The 13534-nt window shown below is 41.3% G+C and overlaps 1 pseudogene; it reads left to right on the top strand.

Annotated features, from left to right (window-relative positions):
* The first annotated feature begins 9985 nt into the window (after positions 1-9985).
* LOC117997870 lies at positions 9986-10901 on the top strand (annotated as a pseudogene).
* The last annotated feature ends 2633 nt before the right edge of the window (positions 10902-13534 follow it).

Below are 13534 nucleotides of genomic sequence, written 5' to 3'. Positions count from 1 at the left end.
GGGGCGGGGCGAGCTTGTGGGTCTGTTCGTCCCTTCCGGCTGTGCTTGTTTCTCAGCCTTGTGATCGCGGTGGGGGAGAGCTGCTTCCTGCCTGTTCTAAGTTAATGTTTATAAATTTAAAGTAAAAGAGTAGAGTTATGAGGGCCGCTTGTATTAGAGGCGGAGGTATCCTCAACAAGTTGAGAATGGCTAAATGGCTAAATGGCTAAATTCAAAATCTTTTGGTGCGAGCAGGTGGAGATGTGTGTCTTGCACTCAGGTGATCGTCGGGACGAAGCCTCTCCTTGGACCTGCTTACAACAGGGCAGCTGGCTTCCCCCAGGGCAAGGGGCTCAGGAAAGAAAGAGGGGATCTCAGGGGGAATCCATTATCTTTCATAACCTAACCTCAGAAATGACAGACTCTTACTTCCGCCAGATTCTGCTGGGTCACACAGGCTCTCCTGTAATTGCCGCAGCTCAGGCAACCTGCTGTCCTGCTTTTCCCTGGCCTGACCAGGTTCCTGAGAAACAGGACTTTTCGTCCTAAAACTGGGAAAGTCCCGGGCAAACTGGGCCAGCGGAGCACACTAGCTGATGTGCCACTCACCTTCGCAGCCACACTCCACCCAGTCTGTTTTCTCTCCTTCCCTCCTCTTCTTTTCCCCACCTCCACCCCTTCTGTGTTCTCTCCTCTCCTTTGCTCCCCTTCTCTTCCTTTTTTGTCACCTCCAGGTGTGAAGAGAGGGTGGAAAACATACTCCTGGCCTGGGTCCTAGTGAAATTTTTGGATGCTGGGGTATGATATATACCATCTGAGATAGTTACTAGCTTGCTACTGGGTGTTAGTTAAGATGGCCCCTGGGACTGAAGGACACAAAATAATATTGAGACATGAAATTCTGATAAGGTTTTGGACAATGTTGGAGAAACGCTGTAATATGGGACGCAGTGCCCAAAAGTATTCCATAATGAAAAGGAAACCATTTTTACAACAAAGAATGGAGAGGTGGGTGTCACCCTCAAATGTGTAGAGCTTGTCAGGGGGCATGACAGGGAATAAAAGCTGAACATGAGAAGCAAGCCCTCAGAAGTTCTTCTAACGTGAAAACAAGCACAAGCCAGACAGGCTCTTCCCACTTTGGGCCATCCTTGTGTCCCAATACCTGCAGTTGGTACCCCCACCCAGGATGTTCACAGACACTTACTGCCTGTGGGATGGGGTGGGTGGTCAATTATTCCTTTACCAACCAACTCATCAACTGATGGAATTAATGAAGTTAATGTAAGGTGTTTCCCGGAGGTCCCCAAACAGAGTGAGGTGATAAAGGGTCTGCCTACTGTAGCAAACTGACAGAAATCTGAGAAGGAACATACTGTGGGCTTTAAGACTAGGTTACAACATCTATTTGGCTAGCAGAAATCTCATCCATTAGACAACAGCCAAAGCTGCGCTTTGTTTAGATGCTGTGAAAATTAATAATGAGAAACCTCACTAAAATGGAGTTAGGAACTTTTGGCAGGGGGAGCTCTCATGCCCTACCCCTCCTGATCAATTGCATACCCAATAGGAAAAGACGGACTTGACCTTGCACTTGGATACCACTCTACTACTCTAATCCCCCCAATCTGGGCAACAGCTCAGCCAATGAAAAGCTGCCATACTTTGAACTCCCAGTTGACACCAATGGGCTGTTAGTTTGTTATGGCCTTTCCAACTTAACCCTTTTCTCCTTAAAAAGCATATCTTAAAAACAAACAAACAAACAAACAAATCTCTCCTTTGTTCCCCATTCTTGCTTAGGGTTTTGCAGTAGCTTGTTTGTCCCAGATTGCAATTCTCTTTTATTCTCAAATAAACCCATCTTTTGTTGTAAAATAACCAGCAGTTTTTATTTTTAAGGTTAACAATGCTAAATTTTATCCCTACATGTGTGGGAAACACAACCCTACAGGAAGCAAACACGCAGAAAGAAATGTGGTGGCACTGAGGGGCAGCTGCCATTACAGGTCATCTTCTAATGGGAGGAGGAAAAAGCTGTGGGTGGTAGGATTTGTTGGTGCAGAGTTTAGTAAAATCCAGTCTGTTTCTAACTTGAACATGGTGGAGAAAGGTGGAAAGGTGATGAGGCTAAGTGGCCACGAGCCACGCTGGGACCGTTGTGAACTTTACTTTTGGAAGAAGAGTTCATTAAACTCAACCCACCAGCTAGAAAATAAAGATGACAATGAGAAACCTGACCTTACCTTGAATCACCAGGGACCATGGGACCATAGTCTGCTAAATTAATCAGGGTGAAGAATGAAGCAGCACAGACTATCCTGGTGACATGTGTGAAGCTGGCATGCTGGTACCAACAAATTCTCTGTACAATAGCCCTGTATGACCCATGAAAAAAGTAGATGGCTCATGGAGACGAACAACAGACTACTGAAGCTTAAATAAAGCAATGCCACCCATAGCATCAGCAGTCCCCCACATGATTCCAACAGGGCAAGAATTTCAGCAGGCTAAAAGAGACTGGTCCTCACTGATTGTGCAAATGTTTCTTTTCTCAGCCTTATCTCAGAAAAGAGCTAACTACAGTTTAGTTTCATGTAAGAAGGATCATAGTTTACGTTTGCTCCATTGCCACAATTACTTGAACTCACCAGTTAGCTGTCTCAATTTGGTTAGAAGGGATTTGGCTTTAATATAGGTCCTGAGTGTAATAATACACTATATTGATGATATAAGAATTTCAGAAACTGAAGAATAAGCTAGGTGGAACTGACCTAAATGCATTAGTGGCACCAAGAGACTCGTTAAATCCAAAAGATCTAGGGACTTGCCCAACTGGTGAAATTGTTAGGAATATTCTGGGCAGAAGCCACCCATGATGATTCACAGATGACTAAAAAGAAACTGATATCTTTACCTACCTCTAGAACTAAACAAGAAGTCCACTGTTTGGTCTATTTGTATTGGGGAAGATGCATATTCTACATCTGGGAATATTGCTAACTCCTAGCCATGAAACTGTTTCCCAAAGGAGTCCATATTTGAATTAGGACCCAATAATGACAGGTCATTTCTGGTTTATAAAAAGTAGTGTCTCTCGGGCGCCTGGGTGGATCAGTTGGTTAAGCGACTGCCTTCGGCTCAGGTCATGATCCTGGAGTCCCTGGATCGAGTCCCGCATCGGGCTCCCTGCTCGGCAGGGAGTCTGCTTCTCCCTCTGATCCTCCCCCCTCTCATGCTCTCTCTCTCTGTCTCATTCTCTCTCTCAAATAAATAAATAAAATCTTAAAAAAAAAAAAGTAGTGTCTCTCAATCTCTGTCTGTACTTGGACCCCTGTGATCCATTCAGAAATGATTTTGGGAATGATTGCAATGCATAGTAATGCAAATTGGAATTAATGGCAAAAGCCTTTGAGTGTCACCTAGTGGTGACCACTAAGATTTGGGACCAGAAAATTTTGGGGTGCTGGGGTATGATATATACCATCTGAGATAGTTACTAGCTTGCTACTGGGTGTTCATTAAGATGGCCCCTGGGACTGAAGGACACAAAATAATATTGAGACATGAAATTCTGATAAGGTTTTGGACAATGTTGGAGAAACGCTGTAATATGGGATGCAGTGCCCATAAGTATTCCACAATGAAAAGGAAACCATTTTTACAAGAGCATCTACAGGGGGAATGCAAGCAGGCAGCCATCATATCCACAGTCAGAAACCTCTTTTCTCATAGGAACAGCTTTAGAATCCTCTGAGTTGCTGCCAGAGCCTACGGTCACTTGTTTTTGTGGATGGAAATCTATTAAACAGAATAGGGGTAAATGATGGGTTTCTGACAACCAGTAGGCATCTTACAGTGGGTCTGAATTCCCCTGGAAACTGCCACACCCTGAGCCTAGGAAGGCAATGGGAAACCCAGTGACATACTCAAACTAAATTTCATCTAGGTGTAACTACTATGCATTTAACTCTAGTATGGGGGACTCAACATTTTTGGATACAAAACATGTAACACCCCCACATACATACACATATGTTGGTGGGCCTTTATTCGTATTGCATTGAGTTTATAAATTACTATTGTTAAGAATTTATATGTTCGTGTCATAATGTCCTCTCATTGACAAAGATGATCTTTATTCAAGTCTTTCTCATATCCCTTCACTCTGACACTAACTTTCTTTGAGACTTGTCCCACATAGATAATCTAAGATATTCTCTTCATCTCAAGATCCTTAATTTAATCACATCTCAAGCAGGCTCCCCACTGAGTGTGGAGCCCAACATGGAGCTCAACTTCATGACCTGAGATTATGACCTGAGCTGAAATCAAGATTCAGATGCTTAACCAACTGAGCCACCCAGGCACTCCCACACATATTTACATATTTTGAAAATGCAGAAAAATTAATATACATTTATACTCTACCCCTCTAATTCTGAAAAGTCTGTCTCTATAGTCCAGAGAAGATTCATAGCCACAAACCTTTAATAGCATTCTATTTTGAGAAACATCTATATTTTTCAGTTTGATGAGTGAAATCACCATGTCACTGCTGTTTGCTTTTCACTCCCTCTAGTAAAAACTAAATCAAAGGTTATTAAATGTTAATTGAGCATTTTCACTTAGTCTGCAAAGTGCCTGGTTATATTTTTGTCTACTTTTAAACTTTCCTCAATTTTATAGATTTCAATTAGTCCTGACTTTATTGTAAGATATTTAATCCAATATAGATATTGTTGTTTTACATACTATTGTATTTATTTTATATAGTTTGTATATTATCACTTTGAACATTCCACTAGTATCTTGGAATCTTCATATGTAATTATATACATGATAATATAATAATTATTATGTATCATATAATTACATCTATATAATTATACATTATATGTACATAACATGTATATAATTTTCATTCCCCTACTGAACCCAGCATTTTGACCTTTGCTTATTTCTTTATTACATAATGAAATAAATATTAATATTTTTCTACATTTTAAGTTATTATGGATTTCATCCATGCAGACTTCATTTTACTACATATGTGAGGTAAAGAACAGCTCTCCTCTCACCTGCCTTCATTTCTACTCTGTGCTCCCTGGGCCCCACAGCTCTTATAGATATGGCATAGCCATTTATCATCCCAGTGGAAAGGGCAATTCAAATCAGTTTAAACCCATGATAGGACTTCAAATCATACTAAGCAAAAATGGACAGAGTTAAAGTGAGAAACAGGTGAATTCACAACAGCAGGGTAAGAATATAATATCCCGAACTCATGAACTAATATAACAAATAGATTTTTTTTTTTATTTAATCTGTAAGACCGGGAAGCCTGGGTGGCTCAGTCAGTTAAGCATCTGCCTTTGGCTCAGGTCATGATCCCAGGGTTCCGGGATCTAGTCCCTCATCGGGCTCCTTGCTCAGTGGGGAGCCTGTTTCTCCCCCTGCCTGCTGTTCCTCCTGCTTGTGCTCTCTCTCTCTGACAAATAAATAAATAAAATCTTTTTTTAAAAATCTGTAAGAATGCAGGAAATGTGAACAACCCATTCACCATCTTGACCTAATGGACAAATACACATCTCTGTCCCCATCAGTGAAAAATCTACTTGTTTTTTTTTCCCATGTGTATGTATTATAGCTACTAAAATTGATTACATGTTGGGCTATAAAGAAAACTTCAGCAGATTCTGATAGACTGATTTCAGATCGGGTCATGATCTCTATGTCGTGAGATCAAGCCCTTCATCCGACTCTGCACATGGCATAGAGAGCCTGCTTAGGATTCTCTCTCTCCTTCTTTCTCTGCCTCCACCCTGCACACGCTCTCTCTCAATAAAATAAAATAAAATAAAATAAAATAAAATAAAATAAAATAAAATAAAATAAAATAAAATAAAAATAAAAGTACATGTTGTCCTGGATAAAACTGCATGGATTTAGGGATCTGTGGGAGTTACATCTTGGTCTACTATGCAAAGATGTCATTTGGGCATGTTGGCAAAAAACAGTTTCTGTGGTGCACTCGCTGGTCTCTGTGGTGAGGAAATAAGTTTACTTAGGGGCCTTTCATTAAACCTGAGTAATGGGGAGTAGCCATTGGAAGAGTACGTCATGGATCCATTTTGTTAATTTGTGGAGTTTTTGGAGTAAGGTTGTCAAAAGATGAAAATGGATATTTCTTCAAGTTTATATAGAGAGAGGCCTTAACTGGGCTCGGTCATGTATACCGTGTGGGTATTCTCCACATCACATCACCATCTCAAGACTATGTCTTTAGAGCAGCTTCTGGGAGCAGGAAAGGCAAGTGGAACCCACATTCCAAGGACAGGCGAGCAGGTGAGGAGCCTCTGAGTGCCCAAGTCAGTGGTCACATTTTATCTTTTTTTTTTTTAAGATTTTATTTATTTATTTGAGAGAGACAATGAGAGACAGAGAGCATGAGAGGGAGGAGGGTCAGAGGGAGAAGCAGACTCCCCGCCGAGCAGGGAGCCCGATGCGGGACTCAATCCCGGGACTCCAGGATCATGACCTGAGCCAAAGGCAGACGCTTAACGACTGAGCCACCCAGGCGCCCTATACTTTATTATATTTTGTTGACATATGTGGATTTTATTTTATTTTTTTTTTAAAGATTTTATTTATTTATTTGAGAGAGAGAGAATGAGAGAGAGCGAGTACATGAGAGGGGGGAGGGTCAGAGGGAGAAGCAGGCTCCCCGCAGAGCAGGGAGCCCGATGCGGGACTCGATCCTGGGACTCCAGGATCATGACCTGAGCCAAAGGCAGTCGCTTAACCGACTGAGCTACCCAGGCGCCCCACATTTTATCTTTTTGATGACGTTCCCCAACACTCCTGCACTCCCCCACCATCATTCCCCATGGTGTCTGCACCCTACCTTTTTGCCCTTTCCCCGTATCTTCATTTTACCTTGTGCTTGTTCACTCTCTGTCTCTCTCTTGCTCTCTCACTCATACAAACACACACACACACAAACACACACAGTCACTCCCTTAACATTCCACCCTTCCTGCTATGTACCTAGACCTGAAGTAGCCATGCTTACCGCACCTTCTAATGTTGCACATTCTAAATAATATCTTTGTGGGTTGTTCAGTGATAGAAAGAGTAAAAACAGTAAAAAGGGCTCCCCTTTCTGTACCTCCAGAAGTCTGGACGTACCATGATGCTGACACATGTGAACACCTTTCTGAGATACAAATGTCTGTGTTGATGGTGTGAGTGTGACTTTATGAATATAAGTGAGCTGTGTGTGTCATAATGTGCATGACACACTGTGTCTTTATATAGTGTGTGTGTGCTTGTATATAGTGAGTTTTGGATGAGTGAGAGTTTGTTACAGAAAGTGCATGTATATGTGTGAGCATGTGTGACTGTATTTGTGTATGAATACACATGTGCATGGTATCTGTGTATAAGGCTGTAAAACACATGTAGACTAGAGACTGAGCACCATCAGGATTCTAATCTTGCACTGGGAAACTGGGGGCTCTGGATAGTGGAGCTGGATCAAATTGTGCATTTGTATGAAAGAAAAACAAAAGGATTGGGGAGCCTGGGTGGCTCAGTTAAGCATCTGCCTTTGGCTCAGGTCATGATCCAGGGGTCCTGGGATTGAGCCCTACATTGGGCTCCCTGCTCAGCCAGGAGCCTGCTTCTCCCTCTCCCTCTGCCTGCCGCTCCCCCTGCTTGTGTTCCCTCTCTCGCTGTGTCTCTCTCTGTCAAATAAATAAATAAATAAAATCTTTAAAAAAATAAAAATTAAAAAATTAAAACCACGTTGCTTTAAAAATCCTTCTAAGGCACGTTGTCTGGTTTACATTCTCAACTTACCACTTAAATGATACAACAGAGTAGTGGTCTGAAAATTAGTTCAGGCTCACTTTTGGGAGGAACAGCTTCTCAGGGGAGTAGAGAATCCAGTGAGCACCTAAGCCTCCCTGCTGGTCCCACACGTGTCTGACCTCAGTATTTGTTCCCTCGCTGTGAAACCCTGTCTACCTTCACAGATCAAGGAGATAATGACTAGAAACCCATCAAACCTGTTGTTGTTTTTGGTAACCACCGGCTGGGAGAGGAAAAAAAAAAAAGTTTTTTACAAATATTCTCAGTTCCCCAAGCCTGTGCTTCCACTGTGGCCACAGGCAAAAAGATAATTCTGCAGGGAGGTGAGGTCACAGAACTGCAAGCCCATATCCCACGGTCTGGATGCCTCCCTCCCTGTCCCACAAACACTGCTGGTTGTAACCAGCACACGGAGCCCACCATCCCGGCAGCTAGAGGGAGTCAAGTGAGTATTGTCTATTTCAACCTGAGAGGCAGAGTCTGCAAGTGCAGTGAGGTATCAGGAGTCTTGGAAAGTGATTATATCAGAAAAAGAGATTCTTCTGGTCCAGTGCCAAGCCACATGGGAAGGAGGAATAATTCTGAGGCATGAGCTGAGTTAGTGAGGGGAGATGGGTTTCTAGACCTACATCAACCCCTGATGGCTCCTGATATGATTTCGTGTAATTCTCACTGATGGTGACTGTTGGCGTTTAATGCAAGTTATAAGGACACATGACTTTAAAGTGCTTAAGGACTGTCATACTAAGATCAATCAGCCTGCCTTCCAGGAATTAGACTGCATTTTCAGACTAGGATCAGTGTGACTGTAATACCTCCATGCTTGTAATAAGGATTAGGATAAATCCACAGGAGTTCTCTACATCTGTGCAGAAACCATACATCCAAATGGCAATTGCTGGAATGGAAATGATTTCTCTAATTCTGGGTGTCTGAAGAGCTTATGGAGATAATAGCTGTTTCCTCCTGATTATGTCCTTGGTCTATCGATTCTGGGGAGACTGTTTTCCATCTTCAAATTAAGGGGGAAGCAATTAAGAACATGGTAACATTACAAAATGGGTTTCGGATATCAACTATTAGCCCGGAAAGATCTTGTGATGTCTTCTCTGGTTTAAAACTATTTTCATGTTAACACCAAACTCTACAATTTCTTTTTAACTCTACAATTTCAACTTGTAAAATACGCAGACTTTCAAGCTTAGAAATTATTTTGTATATGTCTTATATTTTGATTTTTCACAAATCTTATTGCTCATACTTTTTCTTAAGTGATGTTAAAGATATGAGCTTAAGATTTGAGATTAGTAGTATTGAGTTGCTGTTCTACACTAACTTATCATATATTGGCATTTCAAGTCTCACAATTTAGGGCACGACATTGGAATTCAGTGGTTCCCATGGTAGGTGTCATAAAAGCAAAATAATGGGTCAGTTGCCAATACACTATAAAGCTAATAGTGGACTCTTTAAACACAATTTGTCATGGAACAGGTCCTTAGAATTTTACTATAATCCGTGAGTCTACATTTTGTGGAGGTATTTAAATATTAATTCATTATTGTAAGTGGTCAATACAATAAATCTTTAAACATAAATGAAAAATTGTTAGAAAAAAATAACTACTACTTATCTAAAATAAGATAACGAGGTATGAGAATGTCCTAATCTGCACCTGTATTTTGAAGAATACATCTAACTAGCTTTGTTAGAACAGCATTGTGTTTAAATGCATTGCCATAACGCCAGACCAGTCAGGTGCAAATCTCCCCATTCCCACAAAAACAACTTGAACTTGACAAATCACTGAACTTTCTCTGCCTCGGTGCTCCTTATCTTTTCCATGAAAATACTAACACTGACTCTCATCAATTTATGAAGAATACAGGATGGACTACATACACGTCCTTTAGAGCAATGATCTAGATTGTGTAAAAAGCTCTTTTAAGTGTTACAAATTCAGCCCTTGGAAACTTGTTTAAAGCAAATATTGTAAAGAATTGTTTCCAAAGCGGAACTACAGGACGTAGAGAACATTGGATTTTAGCCAACATGATGCATGTATCTCACGCCTCGTGTTCCCATGCAGGAATCTGGCTCAGAAGAATCTCACTCTTTGGGATTTTACAGAATGACCACCAGGGATTCGGTGTTGGGAATGAGCTTTTATTGCAAACTATAGTTGGAATTCTGGGGAATTTCTCTGTTTTTTTTTTAATCATTATCTCTTCCTTTATCTGACAGGATACAAGCTTAGGTCCACAGATTTGATTCTCAAACACCTGACTGTAGCCAAACTCTTATTTTTTTCTAAAGGAATTCCTCAGACAATGGCCGCTTTTGGGTTGAAACATCCCCTTGATGATTTTGGATGCAAACTTGTTTTCTATGTTCACAGAGTGGGCAGGAATGTGGCCGTTGGAACCACCTGCCTCCTGAGTGTCTTCCAGGTGATCGTGATCAGTCCTGGGGACTCCAGGTGGGCGGGTCTTCAAATAAAAGCTCCCAAGTACCTGGGCACCACCAACATCCTCTGCAGGATCTTGACTATAATGCAAAGTATTTTGGTTCCTTTTCATGTGACTGACAAAAGGAATAGCACAAACATCATAAGGAAAGCAGATCATGACTACTGTAATGCAGTATATTACAGCAAAATCACAGAGTCACTCTATGTGCCATTCCTATTATTCCATGATGGTTTCTGCTTGGGGCTCATGGGCTGGTCCAGGTTTTCATCCTGCAAAGGCACAGGCAGTGAGTCCAATACATTCATAGAACACTGTCTCCCCGAGATCCTCCCCTGAGACCACAGCCACCCAAAGCATCTTTGTCCTGGTATGCTTCTTTCTTTTTTTATGGACACTGTCCTCTATCTTCCATGTTTGTCGGTTATTAACAACCCCCGTCTGTGGCTGAGGAATGCTTTTACACTACTCGCTGCATGTTTTCCTACTGGCAGTCCCTACATTCTCATGAGCCATGACCCCAGAATGTCCACCCTCTGCGCTGCCTGGATAAGGAAACAAAATCCCCTAAACTTATAAGGAATATGTAAGTTATATGCATATTCACAATGGTTGTTTATTTATTAGCCCCTTTCAATGTATAAGCACATTTATAAAATATCTACATTACAAGAGAGGGATAAACAAGACAAACTGAGCTCCTGCTACTAAATAAACAACATCAATAGCATTTATAAATGAAATGTGGTGTATTCATCAGGTTAATGTATAGTGGTCCTCCTTACCCAAAGTCTCACTCTCTGCAGTGAGTTCCCTGAAGTCAACTGCAGCCCATGAGCAGACAATCCTTCCTTCTGATTTATTGTCAGAAGGTCAATAGCAGCGGAGTGCTCAATCACAAGCCTACCATATTCATCACACCTCATCTCATCACATAGGCATTTTTATCATCTCACATCATCATCATCAGAAGGGTGAGTACAACACAATAAGATATTTTGAGAGAGGGAGAGAAAGAGGGACCACATTCACACTTTTATTACAGTATATTGTTCTAATTATTTATTTTATTATTACTTATTGTTGTTAATCTCTTACCATGCCTGATTCATAAGTTAAACTTTATCATACATATGTATGTATGGAAAAAACAAAGTATGTATAGGGTTCAGTACTATCTGCAGTTTCAAGCATCCACTGGGGGTCTTGGAACGTATCTCCTGTGGCCAAGGGGAAACAATTATATATTTATATGTATATGTTGTCAGATTAATATTTTCCCATCAAATAATATTGGATAATTGCACATTCAGGAACATCAAAATAATTCTTATTCAAATAATTGCAAACTGCTTTTTCTTTAAATTCTTTTTTATCTGATATTTATCTCACCATGCTGTTAGGAGTTAATTGGACACTTAGGACCAGGGTCCCCAACAAGAAAACAGGGGGCCAGGACAACTAAGACAAAACCACACTGGCATCCTGTTTGACAGCTTAAACAAGACCAGGATAGCATCCTGTTGAGCAGCCTCTGCAGAAGTAACTTTTGCAAAACATCCCGAAACAAAACAATTAACCGTAAAACATTGATCACTATCACAAAGTCGAGGCAGTTAGTCACCATATGTCAGCCCAAAAGACCATCAACACATGAACAATAACCCAATAGGTAGACAGGGGCATGATCAGAGTCCTGACTGGCACACCTTAGTGGCCAATCCACAGGGGCCCACTCTCAGGATGCTCAAGATAGTTCTGCAAAAGAGCTTACAAAAACCCCTAGATTTGAATGCCAAAATGGCAACCCTCTCAGGTCCCCTCCCTCTCTGGGAGCTTCGTACTATGGCTCAATAAACTTTGCCTTGCTGCCCACCAGTCTTTAGCTGGTCTACCTCTTAATTCTTCAAAGTGGCTTAACCAAGAACCGCAGGTTCTAAGGCAATAAAAATCCTGTAACACTAATTAATTTGGAAGTGGAGGTGATATGGAAATTTTTTAGCAACACAATTTATGAATATTGACCTTTCCCAACCTCCAGTAGGGATAAAAAGTCTAAACAGAATATCCATGAAAGAAATGGAAAAGTGTCTCTTACAAATAAAAGCCCTGGAATCAGAGGGTTAAATGGACATTCTAGAAGCCTGGGATAAGCAATGCTGCTTACTCATTTAAATAGCATTGAGTGGTTACCACATTTTTCCACACCTACTTTTTGCTGAATGTGCAGTAATCACCTGGGATTGCTTTTGTAATTAAGAAACATAAAAGGCGTTCAAATTAATTGTTTTTCCCTAAAAAGTAAATACACAATTTGATGTCCACTATCAAGTACTCCTCATATCCTAGTCAGAGACTAGAGGTATAAGGGTAGATAACCCTTAACTGAACACACATGCAAACATTTGCACATAAACAACACATGTGTATACACAACATATATTCAGATACAATCATATACCCTCACATCTCACACACTCTCAAGTATTCCTCCATAACTCCCACTGAATACACCCACCCTGACCACACCCACCACCATTCACATTCGTAAAACCACATTCATGCAATCAAGGTGCAATTGTGTATCTTGATAGTATGGGCATAAATGGGAAAGGAGGGTGTGTTATAAGGTATTTGCTCATGAGACTAATGGAGGCTGAGAAATCCCAAAACCTGTAGTTTGTAATCCAGAGACGCCACCTGTCCGAGTCTGAATGCAAGAGAAAACCTATGTTCTGGCTCAAAGACAGGCAGAGAGGACAAATTTTCCTTTACTCAACATCTTTGTTCTATTCGGGACTTCAAGGAATTGGAGGAGGCCAACCCACACTGGGGAAGGCAATCTGCTTTAGTCTATTGATTCAAATGTTAATCTCATCCACAAACACCCTCAGAGACACACACAGAATGATGTTTAACTAAGTATGGGGGCACCCCATGCCCCAGGCAGGCTGACCAATAAAATTGACCATCACATCATTTAACGAGACAGCTGTCTTGCCACTCAGAGAGAGAGCCATGTGGTGATGGGGTGGAGTGGGAAGAGAGGAGGCTGGGTCTGACAACTTCCTGGAATACCTGTCACATCTGAACGGCAACCTCTAGGCATCCTATTACATGAGATGATAAACCTTCCTCTTGTTTTAGTCATCACTGCCCAGGTGTTCTTTCCTCCTCAAACCTCCATCACCGTCCAGGTGCTCTTTCCTCCT

Source organism: Mirounga leonina, unplaced genomic scaffold (assembly GCF_011800145.1).
Source record: "Mirounga leonina isolate KUSES-001 unplaced genomic scaffold, KU_Mleo_1.0 Mir_376, whole genome shotgun sequence".
Taxonomy (NCBI): domain Eukaryota; kingdom Metazoa; phylum Chordata; class Mammalia; order Carnivora; family Phocidae; genus Mirounga; species Mirounga leonina.
Note: the sequence above shows the minus strand (reverse complement) of the source record. Positions and strands in the feature narration are given on the sequence as shown.